This window comes from Coloeus monedula (assembly GCF_965178545.1).
Source record: "Coloeus monedula genome assembly, chromosome: 16".
NCBI lineage: Eukaryota > Metazoa > Chordata > Aves > Passeriformes > Corvidae > Coloeus > Coloeus monedula.
The window spans coordinates 6,293,309-6,306,484 of NC_138796.1; the positions used below are offsets into that span (position 1 = coordinate 6,293,309).

Consider the following 13,176-nt stretch of genomic DNA (forward strand, 5'->3'; position numbering starts at 1 on the left):
CCAGCCTGGTGGCTATTGGAAACAATGCTCCCCCCCCAGAGCCCAGGCTGCCGTTATTTGCCAAACAGTTGTCTCTTGCCCTCAGGAAAAGGGATTTCTGTGCAAGCAAGGAGGAAGGGAAGAGGCACGGCCATGTAGATTCCCGGGATGGCATGACAGGAGGTATCCGGTTCTCCGTGTGACAGCAGCACAGCGGGTGCCACTGCAGCTGTGCGCATTTCTGGCATCCCTTCCAAGTCGTGCTGTCCTCAAGGAGCTGCAAACCCACAGGCAGCTGTGCCTGTGCCAGTGCACCCCATGAAGGGGACAGCCCCGTGGCTTCCCGACTCCCGAGTGTCACCTGGTGCTGCCTCTAATTGAGCCACATCCTCTCCATGGGAGGCTTGGGAATATGCACCACACACCTGTCGTTAGCAGAACCTGTTGTAATTTTCCCCCTTATTCTACCCAAACAATGGCACATTGTTGGATCCCTTCACACAGAACTGGGGAGGAAGCCCGTGGTTCAGACAATGGCAACTGCTCCAGTACCACAACTGAGGTCACAGCCCTTGCCCAAGAAAAGTGACCTTTTTTAATTTCTACTGAGTCAAACTCAGCCCACTTGGCTGATGAGGGTTTTGCACATCTCACACAATGACAATTCTGAACTCTACAATTTCCACAAAGGGTTCTTTTACTTCAGAGCCAGCCTTCGTTTGATAATGGAAGGTACCCTCCTGTGACCATATTAATTAACCTAAACAGGCTGTGGAATAGCTGATTTTTGCAACCAGCCAAGATTATTTCCATGGGAAGAACAGCACTTGGCACCAAGACTGGCTACAGCAATATAAGGCACCACCTAAATCCACACAAAGAGGGAACAAGTCCTTTCCAGCACTAAAATCATGTACTCCAAGTGTAGTGGCCAAAAAGCAACTTGGTCCACCAAAACAAAGATCCTTCCCAACTTCCTCAGCACTTGGTTCCTTAGCAAGCCCTGCTGTACTCAGGTAGGGGCACCTGTGTTTTAGCTTTAACAGTACTTCAGCTGAATGCATCATTTCTGGATGGTGTGAATTCCAGGTGTGAATTCCATGTGTTCTCCTCCCTTCTCCCAGCCCACTCCTCCTCACAGGCAGGTACAGCTAAGGCAGCTTACGCTTTAGGTGCTGAAGAAGCCTTGGCATCAGGAAACTGCTCCAAACCAGGCATGAAGACAGGAGATTAAGTATCTGCTGCCTGTTACATCTGCCCCAGCTTGGCAGGCAGCCTGGGACAGTCCATTACTGCCGCGCTGGGCCGAGGGAGGATGTGATGGAGAGGGTGTTTAATCGCACCCTGTAATCTCCTCACTGTACATCTGTTAGAGGCAGTGGCTCCGCTTCCTCTTGCTGCCCGCCAGGAAGCAGCCGGGATTAACACAAACATGTTTGGGTTCAGGAGGATCCTTTGTTCCCAGGGTCAGCAGTGGATGTGCAGCTTTCTGTGCTCAGGGCCAGCCTGGCCAAGGGTGGACGCTTTGCTTTTAGTGTGGGCAGCACAACCCTTCAACACCCTTGTTAATTGTCCCAGCACCTAATGAAGATGGCAGGGAGTATGTTATATGAATTTACCACCTTCCTCAGCACTTCTGCTGGTACTTCCAATAGATGCTACAGTTTTAAACACAGCCTAGAGTTTTTTTTCCTCACTCTATCATCAACTAAAAATAACTCCCTAAAGTCCATCCCACTCATCAGGGGGGCAAAAATCCCAAGTAATCAAACTTTTCCTTGCCAGTCTCCACATTCTCTTGGCCACAGTCAGTGTTGTAAGCATTGCTCGCAGTGTAACAGAAATCACTTTTCCCGATTGCAACCTAAACAAATGCCACATGGACAAAAACATCAGATGATCCACACAGATCCCAGTCCGACTGCCCACGGCATTCCCACGTGCCCCCTTGTGCCGTAGGAGTTTACACGGAGCCATTTACTGACTGAGCAAAACGCAGAGAGGGTGGGGGAAACTCGACTTAAACAACAACAGGCGATGGCCCTGGCTGTTGTCACCGCCCTCCGCTCCCAGTGGTGCCTCTGAGCCGGGCCCAGCGCTTCCCCCAGCTCTCCATATGCTGGGTAATTAAATCCTTGTGCCGATGTGATTCCCTGCATCCCCCAGGAAGGGCGAGGTGCACACTCCAGCCAGCGGTCTCTCTGCTGATGGCACACGCGGGGATGTTGGCTGAGAGGGAGGTAAAGCAGCCTGGGACAGAGCCCCAGTGATTGATTCGCTGCTTCCTCCTGCTCTCTGACACCGCAACAGGCTGACCCCAAACAGGCTGAATTTTACCCAAAAGCACACGTAAATGCAAGGGCCTCAGAACAGCACCTCAGGGCCAGTCCGTACGTACTGTGCTGCTTTAATTAAAGAGCTGCAATTCCCAACCAGATGAGTTAATGGGAAAACAAAGAACCACAGAATCTTCCTCTCCACAAAGTCTCACTGTCCATAAAGCTGCACTGACCTTAACTAAAAATGGATGCAGAAGTAGATGAATGAATACAACCTTTAAGCATGGATAAGCTGTCATGAACACACTCCTTCATGGCTGTTTCTGGGATTTCCTAGATGTTAAGCTGGGATAAAGAGGCTATAATCCAGCCCAAGACAATCCATTTGCATGAGACCCTCCTTTAGAGATGTACAAACACCCAGCACGGGAAGGGGGCCCCCAACTCCACGGATCCCTGACTGCCCAGTGCAGGGAAAGCTCCTTCCAGCGTGAATTGCTGTGGCAATATTCCAATCCTGGAGCCACACACAGTGGGCATGATGGGCAGCAGGTACCAACCCCAAACACAAAATCCAGGCAGGGTGGAGAAAGGAATGCTGTGACTTGGATGGCTGATGGAGCAAGGGGCTGGGAGAACATCCGTGGGTTTGGAGCTCCCCCGGGAGCACGGCTGTTCCCCAGGCAGCGCTGCCGCTCAGCGGCGGCTGCTCACACGGCAGGGACAGAGAGCAGGAAGGGAAACCTGGGAAAAACTGAGGTTTCCTCTCCTGAGCACAGCCATGAGTCGTTTTGTGAGGGGAGAGGTCACAGGGAGAAATAAAGCAAAGGCACAAGCTTGGACTAGGCTGTAAGAATGTGCTGGGGTGTAAAAAGAGAGACTTAAAAGTGACCGGGAGTTAAAAGCTGGATAAAGAAAACATGCATTTATATCCAACACCCAACAAGAACCACAGAACAGAATCACAGAATCATTAAGGTTGGAAAAGATTTCCATCAAGTCTAGTCTTTCAGAAGGGTGGTTAAAGCTTTGATATGGCCATATATTAAACTCCACAACAAAAAATGATGACCCAAACCAACATCTTCTGTTTTGCCTGTTCTTTTTAAATTGAGCATTATTTTAGTCCCTCCCCATCTCTAAGACACAGGACATACTCAATGCCCTTTTCCTCTCAGGCTGGTTCCCATGAAGGTTTGGGTCATCTGTGTCAAAACCCCAGAACAAGAAATGTGTAGTAACTCCCCCCTCTTGCCTAAGTCAGTAGGACTATCTTGTATCTGTAAATTGGAAGTTTTTGAAACACAAAGACCAAACCGAAATAAGCTTTTCTCTCCCCAAAGCTTGACTTTAAAAGGGAAGAACAGCTGCTGGTGTGGGTGAAGTGGTTAAAGACCTATGGAGCAAAAATATCTGCAGCTTCACACAAGAAGTGCTGCTCAGCATCACTATGACCCTGTGGCTGGCCACAGGTGGAAATAGCACTAGCACAAGAAATTGCTCCTTGATCTCACACTCAGGGTAACTAGAGTATGAGAAACAGTTCTTTCATGGAGAAAGGACATATTTAATTAGAACTTGAACAAAACTATGGGGTTTTTTTTATTCTCTGGAATGTTTATAAAGTAGGATGTTTGTTTCAAAGCTACTTTCTCTCAAGCTCCAGGGCTGTGAGAAATACATCAAAAGGTGCAGGCAGCAGGTTGGCTGCAGAAAAGAGCACTGGAGTATTTGCATCACACATTCATCGCACCAGGATGCCTTCCCCTGAGCTGAGCAACAAGTGTTTCTCACAAGCATAAGCCCTTCTCACCAAAATTAGGGTTTCTTTTCAAAAGCTCTGAGCAGGTTGGTATCACACACAGCAGCTCTCCAGCTCAGCACACTGAGAAGTTTGGACACAGCCAGGGTGGACTGTGACATGCCCAGAGGTGGTCACCCACCAACCTGAGTCCACCTGCAGTGCAGGTAGAGGAAAACACTGCTTGGCCACTTTATAAAGCAGGTTAAATACAGCCTGGGACCTCACACTAAAGATGTTGGCTAAATCACTGTACCTGAGGTCGTATCACTCCTTCCCAGGGAAAAAGTTAAGAGAAACTCAGCACATGCTACTGGAAACACATCTGTAGCTGTCAAGCACAGCTTTGAGATCTGTTGGACTGATTGCAGGTAACAGCTACTGCCTTCCCAGCCAAGGTAAATAATTAACTACCAGCAGAGGAGTTCAAAGCCTCAGCAGCTGCCCCTCCTGCTCTCCCCCAGTGCACATTCCCATAGAGCAGATCCAGGAGGTTATCCATGTAATCCTCTACAATCTCACAGAAAAAGGGATGCTGCTTCCAGTGGCTTCGACACTAAGTGATGAAATCTGACTGTGGAACTGGTGGAAACAACAGAGACCTTGGGAGAGAAACGGATTTAGATTTCAAGACAAGCAGCTTGATTTTTAAAGGATAACTCCAGAAGGTCACGCCAGGGGTTGCACCCAAGGATGCCAAGAAGGTTAAGGCTAACAAAAGCAAGGTATCTTATTTGCAGAGGTACCTGCTAACGATGCATTGTGAGACTGAGAGGAGAAACAATTACTGAAGTTAATTTTGAAACTTCCCTCTTACACCACCACACGATAAACAAATTCCCCCATCACCCCACCCCAGACACAAACCCCTACCCTTTGAGTGGCAGAAACTGGAGAGAGCCTCTTCCAGACCTGTCCTATTTCTTTAGGGGTTTTCTCTCCCCCTGCAGTTTCCCAGTTCTTATTGTAACACAAAAAGATCAGCAAGAAGAACTCTGTTAGAGATGTCCTCTCCTCCACCAAAAGTTGCATGGAGACCCAGGTTTACATAAAATACCTACAACCTTTTTTAAAGAATCTCTGAAATGTAACAATTTTGATGGCGATTTAACAGCATTAATACACTTTGTTTTCAATTTAGAGCCTTTTAAACTGCAATCTCTACCTACAAGAGAAGTTCACACTCCAGATCATTACAACACCAGCAAGGGATGGGGGAAAGTGAACTGATGCTGGTAAATAGCTTTGGTCTGGGTACAAATCCACCCTCAGAAACTGGGCAAGCACAGCTTGTGTTGCCTGGGAAATTAAACCCAAATGAGGGGAAATCCCCAAAGTAAGGTGTTCCTAGCTTTTAACAGGCCACAGTAAACCAAAAATAAATTAAAAAATGTTGGGGAACAGGCAAGGATCAAGAAAATAGAAAGCAAAGGGATACCTGGCCTCCTTGAAAACTCAGAAATTCGGATGATTTACTGCTTTAATGCCTGTGTGGTTCAGAATTACTTCTTATCTGCTGCTCCCCACATGAGCAATGTGCAGACAGGACACATTTGCACCCCTGAACTGAACCACACGGCAGCCAGCCCTGTAACTGTAATATTTATAGCAACAATGTTCACCACAGAGGTATGAAAATGGCCCTGTGAACCGCTAACCTCCATCTTGCACCTTCACCAATGTGACACTGAGTCACCTGCAGCTCATTCACTGTGCTAAAAGAAGGCAGTGGAGAAACCAGAACCCAGGGCCCCACAGCAGCCCGCTGGAACTTCTAAAAAAGCCAAAGCCACCAAGAAGTGCCACATGGTGAAAGAGTTCACACCTGAGCTCCACTACAGAAATGCACTGGATTTCTTCCTGTGGCATAAAAGCAATTATTTTGAAAAGGTATCTGAATCACAAGAGCAATAATAAGAATAACATATATCAAGCAAGTGAGGATACACCAAAACAAAGCAGAAAACTGATCAGGGAAATAGATGTGCCAACAACTTACTGATTCCTCTTCCACAGCCCCTGGGTGATGTTCCCATTCCCTCCCATACTTAAAGCACCCACCAGCTGGGCCTGGGTTTCTGTTGGTGCAGAAGTGGTGAAAAAACCCTCAAACCCACAATTTGTGGGTGGTTTTTAAAGTTCTGCTAAGGCTGTTTTGCCCTGCATGATGCAAAGTGAAGGCTGCACGGAGCAATGAGACACTGGGAAGGACCCACCAGCCCCACAAGGAGCAGGACAGAAGGGATACAGTGACCCAAAGCCATTGAGCCAAGTGGCTGCTGACCCCCAGACCAGCCTAATCTTGACCAAAGCCAATCAAGCTGCCTTAACTCCCGTGGGGGGACGGGCAGGTTAATGGAGCCATGTCCTGCCAAACGATGGTAATTCAGGACACGTTTTGTCTTCTAAGCAGAGAAATTGTTTAACCTGTAATTTATTTTTCAGCTAAGTCATATAATCCCTTTCAATTCACTTTTTTATTAGTCGCGGAAAAAATGCGGGACTTGGAAACGCTTTGGAGTAAGAGAAAAACCACCTCAGATCTGCAGACACTGAAGCTAAGCTGAGTTAGCAACTCCAAAGGGAGCCTCTGCACCTGCAGCAGCTCTGAACAACAGCTGATAATTCAGCAAGACAAGCTGAGTTCCACACAGCCACATGAGACTGGGCAGGAGGCCTGGAACCCCTGCCAGGTTTGTGGGGTCCCAGAGCTGCGTGGGACATGGCCCTTCCCAACAGGAGTGAGATGGGAAGAGAACCCTGCCACCTTGGCGTTGTGAAATCCCAAGTGAAAAGTTCCCTTTCTGCTAAGCTTGAAAACACCCATCGGAAAGACCGGTTCCCCTCTTCCCCTGCACAAGCACACAAGTTTAATTAAGCACGCTGTTCAACAATTTGCATGGCATGACTTGTCTACAAAACAGAGATGTTGCAAGCCTGTTATCTGTAAAAGCAGAAAAACCCTCAAAATCCCCAAAAAGCACAAGTCACCTCATCTCCAGGGATCCCTTTGAGACCCAGCTGATCCCCAAGCAGCAACAGTAATTTCTGCCATGACCCAACTACAATGGCAAAACAAACTGGAATATTTCATGTTGTATTGCTGATGTCAATTCAGTTTTGAGAGGAGAATCCTGTCTGGTTCAGAGGGAAAGGCATCCTAACACCCCAGGCCACAGAGGAACAATGCTTCTGGTGCAGGATGGGGGTCCACTGGTCACTTTTACCTCACACAAACCATCTCCTTCCTCCTATTCCCATAGAGAAGGAAAAAATACAAGAACTGCAGGTACGGAGAGCTTTGGTACGGCTGGAGGTAGGTAAGGGTCAAAACTGGTGTTCTGGGGTTACATTATCCAAAGGGTGGATTATTCAGCTATGCTGTACATGCAGTTCCTCTGAAAGGATTAAGTCCAACACCCTCACAGGGATACAAGCCACAGACAAGAAAGCAGAGACACCCAAAGATTAAATCAACCATTTTAGCAGCACAAATGAAGTATTTAGACACAGACTGGTTTCGGCCATTTCCCCAGCCCCAGAGCAACTTCCAGATCCTGTTCTCATTTTCCCAGGATGTCTATTGTAAAGACAAGGAGAGGAAGGAAAAAAGAAAAAAAGCGTGATCACAAACACACCATCATTAAAAGAGTTGAAGAATATCCGGATGCTACTGAAAACCACTTCCAAACTGGTTCCCCAGTACATGGGGAAACATTTAGCTCCAGCTGACCAGTTAGTGACCCCAGGGAAGAGACTTTCCATGGCAGCAAACCCCACTGTCAGCCACTAAGGAATGGAAACACCTTTTTCCAAGAGAGAAGTCTCAACTGTACCCCTGCAACTGGACACTGTGATCTAGTGAGGGGTGGCTGGAATGAAACGGTTCCTGGGAGCATCACGAGAGACTCTCCTAACTAGCTACTGTCTTTTTTTCGTCCTCATTTCAGAGCTCAAGTGCCACAAAAGAAGCAAAAATAAAGTGTCAGCCAATAGGTTCTGCATGGAGGAAACACGAGCTGCACCACTTAAAAAAGGCGCAGTTTAACTGAGTGCCAAACGAGCCATTTGCATTAACCTCGTGAAACAGGATATGAAGCACTTTTAGCAAGAAACAGGAGATTGACTTTACTAGAAAAATACTTTTAAGGTTCAAATTCATCAAACCATTTGTAGCCAGGGATGATTTGTAAAAGACATTATTGGCTGACAAAGCTGGCTTTTGGCTTTCCAAGCCATCAGCAATTACCACCCAGAGGAACATTGAGGGACACCAGTGCCAAGCATCAGGCACAGACTTTAACTGGGGTAGAAAATGGCTCTTTAGGGTTCAGGAAGAAAACTACTCTGAGACATCCATAAGAAGCCAAGACATTACACTTGGTGTAAAGGAGACTGTAGAGAAGAAGTGTGTATTGTTCTCCTGTGCTTATCTAGACTCAGAGAATCAGAGTAATCTAAACTCAATCAGACACCGAAAACCATCTTGGGTTTGGACCAGATAAACCTCTCCCCATGAAATTACGGAGAGTCACAATTCCTAATTGCTGTCTTAAGCAACAAGACTCAAAAATCTATGGCACCCTTCAAACAAACAAACCCATCACCTCAGGGTCGATGTTGTAACTTAGTTTATTTTAGCCTAGAATTTACTGTGTCGCAAATGCCATCCCCACCCGCTGGGATCTGGTAAGACCAGCCCCTTCCTCCTGCTCGACTTCTCTCTTCCACTTCTGACCCAGGATTTTATTGCAAAGGGAAACCAGAGTTATTGGCCATAAAAGGAAAAGACCCATCTGTCACATTTCTGTGGAGGGGAGTCAACTAAGAGGAACTTCAGTGACTTCCTTAAAACTCCGGAAACACCAGAGGCCACTGCCGTCCCCCCTTATAAGGATTAAAGGGCTTTTCTCCCGCTTCCGTCAGGGATGCACGTGGGCACCGACACCAGACAGTGGAGGAGCACAGATGTCTCATTTTGAAGGAAGACAAAAGGGAAGGGAAAGAAAAAAAGCAGCAGAGAACAGGCAGTTTGGGGAGTTCAGCCCCAGGCTCCCATGCTCTGTGAGGGCACTGCAGATGCACCCTTTCCCTTGCTGACCCAATATGCTCCTTTGCACGCAATGCTACTGATGGATCTGCTGGAAAACAGTGCTTAACAAGCTGAAAATTTCATTTACATCAAGAATGCATTTGGCCTTTTAGTTGTGGCATGTTTATGTTTGCTTAACAAACCTCTGTGTTTCTTCCATTAGATATTATTCTGAATTCCTGACCTCAACTACAGGCAGGCTTAATCCAAAAGTAAGAGGAGTCAGAAGTTATTTCATTCAGGAACATTAAATCAGCATTTTTTTTTTTTTAATGAAAAAGCATTCTTTTACATTTACACCACTAACCACAGCCACACTTAAATTCACTCAACACAAAGATGAAGGCAAGATGCCCCTGCACTGACAATTGCCCACCAGCAGCACACTGGACCTTGTATTTCAGATATATCAATGAGAAAAGCTGACAGGACAACTTCATTTTTGTTTCACTTTCAAAATCACATAAAACAATGCAGCAGTATTGGGTGGAAACCACAAAACTGCTTATGAACCCAGAAGTAAAAGTTAACCTGAGCTTGTTTGTTAGGTCTGAACAGCACAATGGTGTTTGGGGAGAAAAGTCAGTGCGGTGCTCATAGGGCATCTTAAAATCCCAAACCATCACTTATTGTAGGGTTTGGGGGGTTTTTTTGGGGGGAGGGGGTGGGGGAAGTTTTTATTACTGAGGAAACTACACAGTTGGAACTTTATAATTTTAGGGTAAGCCAAGGAGTCACTGCTTTGTAGTTGCAGTGGCTCCAAGTCTCTTCCTTACAGTGGTTCCCACATGCATGAATGGTGCATGCCCCCTTCCCAGCACCAGCCTCTTAAACCAAAAGAGTTCCAGTCAGAAAGGAACCAAACAATACTCAAGATGTTCTCTTCCCTTTTACACCAAAGGAAATACTGCTCTGTCCCACAGCAGACCTTAGAACAAACTGCTTCACTCTGGGCAAAGTCTCCCACTGATCTCCAGGGAAGTCCTACTAGTAGAGCATATTCCAATATTTATCTTTGATTTCATTTATCCATGTTCAGGTACATAAGCTGAACCTTTGGTAACACATTCTACAACTCAGTACCTTTGTGAAAGGGTTTGGTGTGGTGGATTAGATGCTGCTCAGTAGCCAGAGAGAGACCCTCAACCCTCTCCTCTTTTTTTAAAAATATAAACATTCTTGCTTGACTTCCCAGGAGCACAAAGAGGATAATTATAACAGGAAACACAAAAACTTCACTTTTAGGTTTTGGCCACCAACGTAGAACCTCTTCCTTGGAAGAGCAGCTTTTCAGGAGTAGCTTAAAAAATACCTGAGCAGAGTCTCATTCCAGGACAGGAGAAAGTCCCCCTCCTCAAGGCACAGTAAACCACCAAAATAAATACAGGTCAGAGAGACATCACCCGGCTCCAGGCTGCAAGCTTTCTTTGGGTGTATTGTTTAAAACAGTCTTGTTAAATCTGATCTTCACTACCTACTGTTGGGCCACTTGGGTCCCACTGCTAAACCTGAGCCTGATGTTCCTTTGCCAGCAAGCCAGTGGCCTGTGTTACTTATCCCAACAACTTCCAGTGCCCATTTGTTTTATAAAGCAAAAACCTCAGCAGAGATCTTACTCAGAGGGAAAAAAAAAAACCAACAAAACCCCCCCCCCCAAGCAGGTATAACATCTGACTTTACTGTTCTTGAATGCAAAACTCCACAAGCCCTTTTTGACACGAGGCTCCTAAAAATAACTCATCCTTTAAAAAGTCTGGTTATTTTTATACAGTCACAAGAATCACTGGATTGCTTCTAATTATCCCATCCTTCCTTGGAATGTCTATTTGTGCTCAACACAACTGGCTGCGACACCAGCAGAATCATAACACCTCAAATTACAGGCAACTGGATAAGTTTAGTTTCACCTTGTGAACAGTTTTGAGAGAGCAACAGTTAAAAAAAGCCCATTTCACTGTGGTCTTTGGAGTCTGTGTTAAAAAGGTGCCAGTTCAAAGTAGAAACAGATCTTATACTGGCCATGACTGAAAACAAAACCTGTCTCTAACAAGGATTCACAGCAGGATTAGAAATGTTCCACCTGAACAGGATCAGCAGGGAAATTCCTAAAAAGCCCCTACAGCAGGACTATTGGACTTCCCTGTCTTTCCTGTAAATACATCCTTACTGCCTCTGGCTTCCAGGGCACATTGACTTTGCTCCAGAGAGTGGTAACACAGAGGAATCTGCTCGAGGCACAACAGAAATATGGACAGTTGTCCATCTGCATGGTGCCTGACTGTACAGGCTGGCAGCTGGACCGTCATGGTAACCAGGCTATCACTGCACGGTCCCAGAGCCTCCCGTGGTGCAGTCAGCACTCAGCTGTTACTGGAACTCATTACTCCACGTCCAAATATTTGCATGGAAAACTTGCTGGACGCTTATTCATGGGAAGCCTGGCCCCTGCCTGATTTTCTTAATGCTCCTCAATACCCTGAGGGGAAGAACATTTCCAGAATTAGTATCTACAGCCCCATCTTCTTCTCCCAAGCTGCATCTCAAAGCTAGAACTCACACCATATCGTTCTGCTATTATTTAACACTGTTTTTTTCCCCCACAGTCTTTCTGCTATTATTTCACACTATTTTTTTCTCCTTTAAAAATGTGATGCTTTTATCTGAAGAGTCATCCATTGCAATTTGTATTGTCATGGCAACAGGACTCCCTCCCCTGCCCAAAGCCCATCCCCAGGCTCATTGTGCTCATTACCAGACAGGCAGGCAGCACCCTGCATACAGATGAACCTCTCAACGTGGGCTGCTCTTGCTGCAGCTGGACCTGCTCAGCTCCTGCTATGGGGTTATGGTTGCACCAGAAGAAGGGAAGGAGTCTTGCTAAGTCAGATTATCTCTATTCAAAGAAATAAGCTTTACTCAAGGCATTTTTGTAGCATGCACATTTTCATTGTGCTGATTAAAATGAAGAGACCCAGGTTCATAACCAGTCTGAGCAGTGCAATAAAAAAATAAGAATATTTAGTGCAGGTGTAAGAGGGTTTTGCTAAGGCAGCTTGGACATACTGATAAAGAAAAAGGGGAAGATCGCTCCACAAAGGAACACAGTCAAGAACAGGGCTCTGGAGCCCTCTTATGGCAGCTCGCTCTCAGCTCCCTCGCAGCAGAATTCCACGTACGCCTCACAGTGTCTGTGAGGACAAGGATGCAATGCCATTGAGACAGGGTGGGAAAGAACACCTTCTGGCTTTGACCGCACAAATGTTAAAACCCCACACTTCCAGCTCCTCCAGTGGTCCTGCTCGGTGTGCAAAGACTGGACCAGCCCCATTTTTAAAGTGGGACAGAAGACACTGAGACCAACCTCCTCCAGAGCTAAAGTGCTGCTTCAGCAACAGAAGCACACAAGGAAAAAACCAAATTCACTGCTCCAGTGCTAACAGCTGCTCCACAGGGATGTCAGGCTGAGCAATGCCATGCAGCAAGGCCAGACAGGTTTCATATCAACCCTTTCTTGACTTCTCCACGCCAGTAAATTCTGACAGAGCCACAGAGCTCAGTTCCAAAATCCCTACCTAGCAGCCACTCAGGGAGCACATGGTGAGGAGGGGGCTCACCTAACATTGGGAAGAGCACAACTGCTGGGCTCCGAAGGGGTTACAGAGATTCAACAGCAGGGAAATATTTATGGAGAAAAGATGCTGAGCTGTGCATGTTTCCCAGGCTGGAGATGGTTTTAATTTACCTCTTGCAAAGGCTGTGATTATTTGCTGCTGGTTTTTGTTGAAAGCAGCTATTCGAGGCTCACCTACTCCCTCTGGTGTCACAGCTCCGCAGCTGAGCCAGAACAAAACACTCCCCAAACCCACACAAACTACAAGGAATCCTGCTTTTTTCCCCCCTCTGGAAAAGAGGAAGCCATATTTATAAGCATTAGTGATTACCCTTCCCAGGCACAAAGCAGTCTATGACTACAGCACGCTAAGGACAGTACAGACATCTCCTAGAGCTTAGAGCTACAGCCAGAA

At 46.5% G+C, this 13,176-nt stretch overlaps 1 protein-coding gene across 2 annotated transcripts in view; it reads right to left on the minus strand.

The window, feature by feature from the left end:
* The window catches only part of RNF216 (ring finger protein 216), a 78,044-nt gene that overhangs the window by 16,529 nt on the left and 48,339 nt on the right, over window positions 1–13,176 (minus strand). The window lies entirely within an intron of this gene.